Source organism: Bison bison, unplaced genomic scaffold (genome assembly GCF_000754665.1).
Source record: "Bison bison bison isolate TAMUID 2011002044 unplaced genomic scaffold, Bison_UMD1.0 scf7180017864342, whole genome shotgun sequence".
NCBI lineage: Eukaryota > Metazoa > Chordata > Mammalia > Artiodactyla > Bovidae > Bison > Bison bison.
In genome coordinates this window covers 862,412-868,875 of record NW_011494914.1, presented here as the reverse complement: position 1 = coordinate 868,875, position 6,464 = coordinate 862,412, and positions in this window count along the sequence as shown.

The window sequence follows — 6,464 nt, the reverse complement described above, 5'->3', positions numbered from 1 at the left end:
TTGCTGAGGGGTCCTCAAATCCCAGACACTCAGGAGCCCTTGAAGTCCTACCTTGGAGTCTCCCATGGGTGGATAGCTCCCTTTCTTTGCTCTGGAAAGTGCACCCACAGCCACCATGTTAGCAACTTGGCACTACGAAAGGGGTGAGGGGCTCTGATTTAAGACCCCGGCTTTCACTGCGCTTAGCGGCCAAGTGTCAGCTGTGATGCTGACCTGCCTGGTTTTCCACACACAGGGGCTCGGATACCCCAGTTCAGTAGACAGAAGGCTGGCCTGGGTACCTGGAGTTCCCTGAAAGTCCATTTTGAGGGGACACAGAGCCACCTACCAGTGATTCCACACTGTGTATATTTCAGTCCTGGGCTGATGTCAGAAACCATAGCCAGGCAGAAAAGGCCGGGAGAGAAGGCTGGAGGGTTCCACGGCCCGGGCCCTCTGCGCCCCCAACATGTGCCTCCAGATCTGCATTCAGGGTACCCGACCATGTCCAATCAGGAAGCTTCTGCACCATCGTCCTTTTTTCTTCACTGGAACATGCACTGTGCATCTAATCTGTAGATTTCAGGATTCAGAAGTTACAGGTCGTGGGGCATCACCCCCTACCTGGCTCTTTCCTGTCCTCTTCGGCACCCTCACCAAATACGTCTGGGTCCCTGCAGGGCTTGGTTAGAAAAGGAACGCTCGGGTTCTCCTCCAAGCCAAAGCGTTGGTGCCTGGGGATGGGTGGCCTGGTGGAGGCCCTGGGCAGCACCGGGGGTGGGGTGTACACTGGTCAGAGCTGGAGATGAGTCTGGGCTGCCGTTCTGAGCTCCTGTGCAGTGCCCCGCCTTTCCTGTGAGCGGTGCCCGCAGGGTGAGTCACCCCGGCCTTGCATCTTGTCCATGAAGGGTTTCTACCTGAGTGTCCGCACAGAGACGGAGATGAGTGTCCAGCCCTCCCTCCCCTGACCCTGCTGTCCACCTCCCACCCCGCCTCCTCCACGGGCTGGGTTCCCATCCAGCCCTGTGCTGCCCATTGGCTTCCTCCTCCAGGCAGTCTGCCCTGATATCCCCCGTCCCAGCCTTCTCCACGGGACACACAGCGGGTACCAAGCAAGCAGAGGTGAGACCCTCGCTCTGAAAGCTGGAGGCACTGGGTGAGGGGACAGTGTGCTGCCCCGGCCCTGACTCGGTGTGCAGGCCTCACGGGCGCCGGTCACTAGCGGATCCTGGGCCAGCAGGTGTGCGCAGTCTCAGGGCAGAGCCTCTGTTTCCGGTGGAGTTGATGTGGCTGACTGAGGATTACATACCCTAGACGGACGACGCTGTCTTCAATGGTTTTTTTTTTTTTGCGTTTATTGGAAGCTTTAATGTTTCTGGGTAATGAAATCCATTATCTGGTTTTTGGTGGAATACTTGGAAAAGAAAATTATTGGAATGAATAAACAATGCAATATTTGTACCCAAACATTCCTTTAAAATATAATGAAAACCATTTCTTCAGCACTTGAAGCGTTTTGGCTGTTTGGCCAACCCTAAACGGCGTCGTAAAACAAAACGAAGAAGCAAATTTATTAGTCTTCATGGGGATGTTTGCTATATGTTTTGTTTGGAGGCTCTGGGGTGTAAATGCAGAGTCTTAGCCGAGCTGGAACACTGCCGGCACTCTTTGCGGATCGTGAAAACTGAGGTCCAGGGAGGCTGGCCTTGCCCAGGACGGGCGAGGGGTCATGGCCAAGGTTCCTCCCTCCCAGGGCCTGTCTGTCCCCCCATCGCCAGTGATGTCAGCCAGGTGCCCACCTTGAGGGGTCATATATGAAGGTGTGGAGGGAGGTGCTTTATAAACCCTTCTTGTAACCAGAATCCAGGTCCCTGGAGGGCGTGATTTCTTCTTGTGCCAAACTCCTACCCCTCTCCAGCCCTAGTCACCGAAAAAGCCAAGCTCCCGAACTCCCTGTGTTATATGCAGAGGTGCCCTAAGGATGGGGATCCTGGGATGTCAGGACCTGAGACCTGGGGCCAGCAGTCACGCAGCTAGGGGGCCCCGGCTCCATGGAGAGTCGCCCGGCCTGAGCTCACATGCCGGCTCAGCTTTTTGCCGTGTGCGGCCAGCGGCAGCGGAGCCTTCCCCAGCCCAGGACGCTCGTCTGTAAATCGGGACAATTCCGTGACCCCACAGGTAGGGTTGGGTGGAGAGGCGGTGTGTGGAGAAGAGACGGCCGGTGGGAGGATGCTCTGCGTACGTTACTGAGGTTACGGGCCAGGCGCTGCTTCTGTTGACGTACTGGGCAGTGCAGGACAGTGGCTCGGAGTCGGGCTTTACATCCGCACACCAGATGTGTGACCTCCGCTGTGTGACTTTGAGCAAGTTACTCGACCTCTCTGGGCCTCCGGTTCCTCGCCTGTAAAAAAAACAGGATGATGGCCTTGTCTAGTCGGTTTCTTATGAGAAGTAGAGACGGCGTCCTGAAGTGCCTGGCATGCGGAAGCATTCTGGAAATGGTTATGGCTATCAGTCTCACCCTCCGTGACCGTGGCTGGGTGCCTGGCGTGTCTCATTCTCAGTTTTCTTATCTTGACTGGTTGATTTTAAATTTTATTTAATTTCATTTCTCTTTCAAGATATGTGATTCTTCAGTAGTATTTACAGTGTTTGAAGCCCCATGCTTTCTTCAGAGTTCTGCAGAAAATACATCAATATTTTAAGAGGCCAGATGTTGCAGAGATAAAGCGTCCTGCTCATGGTCTTAGTGGGAAAGATTAGCCTCTGTGTCAGGCCAGAGCATGGAGACAGCTCAGGGGCGGGACCCCTGACAGCTGGTGTATGGGGCTGGAGGGATGATGACTTGGGCCAGAGGATCAGGCCAGCAGGGTCTTAGCCATCACCATCTGAACTATCTCGGGCCCCCTTGCACGCATGTGTGTGCTTAATTGCTCCGTCATGTCTGACTCCTTGCAACTCCATGGACCACATCCCGCCAGGCTCCTCTGTCCATGGGAGTCTCCAGGCAAGAATATTGGAGTGGGTAGGTGTTTCCTTCTCCAGGGGATCTTCCCAACCCAGGGATTGAACCCGGGTCTCCTGCACCGAAGGTGGATTATTTACTGTCTGAGCCACCAGGGAAGCCCCTCGGGCCCCTTACCTGTTGTTAAGTCACCTTAGCAATGGTATGCGGATGACCGTTTTATCAGTCAGGGTGTTTCAATGATGCTTTAGAGTCAAACAGCCCCAGCCTCTGTGTCTTAAGAAAGTCATTTAGTTTTATAATGGTTATCAGTGTTGACTGGACCCATCTGCATGGGTCTTGCTTGGCTGTGGTCAGATGGTGGTGGGGCTGGAGTCATCTGAAGGTTTGATGGGGTTGGACATGCATGGGGACTTCCTCACTCTTCTCCTGGGCGGGAGCGGCCTGGACAGGTTGGCGGGCCAGCTGGCGTTGGTCTGTCTCTGAGTGGCCTCTTCATGCATTGGGCTTCCTCACACTGTGGCGGTCCTAAGAGTTAAGGATCCCAGAAGGCGAGACGTGGAGGCTGCTGGTGTCCTAAGGCCTGGAACCAGACACGGGCACGGCGGCACTTCTGCTGTGTTCTTTGGTTGGAAACACTGAGAGCCGCCCTGGTTCAAGGTGGGGGTGGTGCTCATAGACAGGAGGGATGCCAGAGCAATTGTAGCCTTCTTTCTTTCTTTTAATGTTCTTATTGTTTTTCCTTTTATTACCCATTTTTATTTATTTATTCATTTATTTTCCTTTTTAAAATTTTAATTGGAGGCTAACTACTTTCCAATATTGTGGTGGTTTGGCCGTATATTCACATGACTCAGCCGTGGGTGTACATGTGTCCCCCATCCCGACCCTCCCTCCCGCCTGTGGCCTTCTTTAGTCTTCCTTGGCCACCACCCGGGACAGTCTACCCCGGACCAGATCCAAAGGTTTACAAAGGCTTTTCACCTCATCTAAGCCTCCATGTTTCCTAGGAGACAGGTATGGAGTTGGCCAAAAAGTTCTTTGGGGTTTTTCGGTAAGATGTTATGAGCTTCTCAAGTGGTGATGGTGGTTTTAGTCGCTCGGTCGTGTTCGACTCTCGTGACCCCCATGGATTGTAGCCCGCCAGGCTCCTCTGTCCACAGATTTTCCAGGCAAGAACGCTGGAACGGGTTGCCATTTCAAGTGGGACTAGTGGTGAAGACCCCCCTGCTGACGCAGTGGGCCTGAGACACAGGTTCGGTCCCTGGGTGGGGAGGAAGCCCTGGAGGAGGGCATGCAACCCACTCCAGGGTTCTTTCCTGGAGAATCCCATGGGCCGAGGAGCCTGGCGGGCGACAGTCCACACGTTCGCAAAGTGGGACGCAACTGAAGCGACTTAGCATGAATGCGTGTAAGATGGTATGGAAAAATCTGGACGAACTTTTTTGGCAAACCCAATACTACGAGATGCCCATTTTATAGATGAGGAAATAAAGGTCGGGTTGGGGGTAACCTGTTCAAGGCCTCGCAGTGGTATGTGGGAGAGCCAGATTTGAACCCAGGCTCCCCTCCCACTGCGGCACAGATTTGTGTGAACAGCAACAAGAAGGGCCTGGGGCCTTCAGATTCCTCTTCTCCAGCAAGAGCTGAGTTTCTCCACGGACATCATCCTCATGCCCCTGAGAGGCTCCGCATGCAGGACCTTGCCCTCCGCAGGAAAGGGTGACAGTCTGCTTCAACCTAGCAATTACCCCATCACCCAGGCCTCCTGGACTGGGGCGGTTTCTTTTCTGTAGGTTGCTCCATCCGTAATTAAAAAAACCCCACGGATCCTCTGTAACGGGAAACACGTTGGCTCTTCTGGTGTGGTTTAAACGAGTGGTGTATCCCAGAGACATTTCGTTGTGAGTATTAATAAAAACAACATGCATTTTCGTGTGTTTCCATACAGACTTCCTAAGATTTATGTCCATGAGACATATCTTTGGATCCCATGGAATGGTTATCTTCCAAACATCCCCAGATAGTCTGCAGGTCTCCCCGGCCGAGAGGCAAATGTCAGGATATTTGGGTATGAAATAAAAACAGCGGGGATGCGGCCAGCCTGAGGTCTTTCATGTACTTGAGAAGGTGAGATGTCGGGTACAAACAGGCGAGAAACATCTGGGCACACGGGGCTCTTGCATCCGTGGTTGGGGCTGTTTAGAAGTCGGCGTGAGTCTGCCAAGAACAGCGGGTTCCCTTTTGCTTTGCCACCTAATGAGAAAAGCTCAGGCTTTCACTGAAGCCAAAAGAATCAGGCCTTTTGGTTAAGACGTTGCCTGAACCACCGCGGTGCCAGGGTGCTAGCTGGACTGCTGCGGGGAGCAGCCCCAGGCAGTACGAAGGATGGCGAGGACCCTGGAGCAGGAGTTAGAGCAGAGACCTTGTCCCTCCTCTGCCACCAAAAAGCTGAATGACTCAGGCTAAGACAGAACTCTCTGGACTTCAGGATCTTCATCTCCAAAGTGGGTCCTGTAGGATGATATCCTTTCATGCGCAGATGACAGAAGGCCAGCTCAAGTTAAGAAAAAGAAAGAAGAAGAGCATGCGGGTTTGTGTGATGGGCAGTTCTAGGGGTAGAACTCTAGCTTCAGGTATGACTTGATCCAGGGACTTAAACAGTGTCTTCTGAGCTCCATGCTTTCTTCTTGTTCTGTCTCTATGCTCTGCGATGTGAAGGAACAAATTCTAGAGGAATTTGTTTTGTGAGGAGTCATCATAAAATTTTCCTAAGGAATTGAACAACCAGGAGTTTTTGTTTTTTCTTTTTTAAAGAAATACACACACCGGTATTAACAGAATGGAGGTTGGATTGGGGGAGTAAGGCTACATTTTGCCTCGTCCCGTTGTTAGAGGATCTCATCTCATGGGCACAGGAGGCCTCACTCTAAGTCATGAGATGCTGCTCTTGATTGAGGGGAAGCTGTTATGTGGGAAGAAAGTTTTGGACCAAGATGACCAGGATGCCTTAGTGTTCCTTTCTGTAATTGATAGAATACGATCTATTGGCGTCTTGATTGGGTAGTTGTAAAGATAGAGACTGGCGCCTGGGTGTAGTAGATGCTCCCAAATGTTACCTGTCTCCCTGACATCTCTGTCCTTCAAAGCGCTCTGGATCCCTTTGGCATCAGTTTTCAGCTGCCTCTTGTCCGTCGGATTCAAATTCAGTTTAGCCCCTTGCTCTGGGGGCAGTTGGCCACTGGTGGTTTAACTGGTTAAGACTGTACTTGCCCCATTCTAGAAAACATCTGGGGTGAGCCAGCTACTGCTGGGCGGCAGCTTCTGTCCCCGGCGCCTCTTGCTTTCCTGCTCTGCTGGCCTCAATGTGTGGCTTTACCCTTCCGTTTACAAGGTGGCTGCCATAGCTCCAGGCCTCACGTCTGTATTCCAAGCAGGAGGGAGAGAGGTAGGGAGGTGAGGAGTAAAGGGAAGACTTCAGAGAGCCTAACCTTTTAAAAAAGCTATCTCAGCAGCCCCA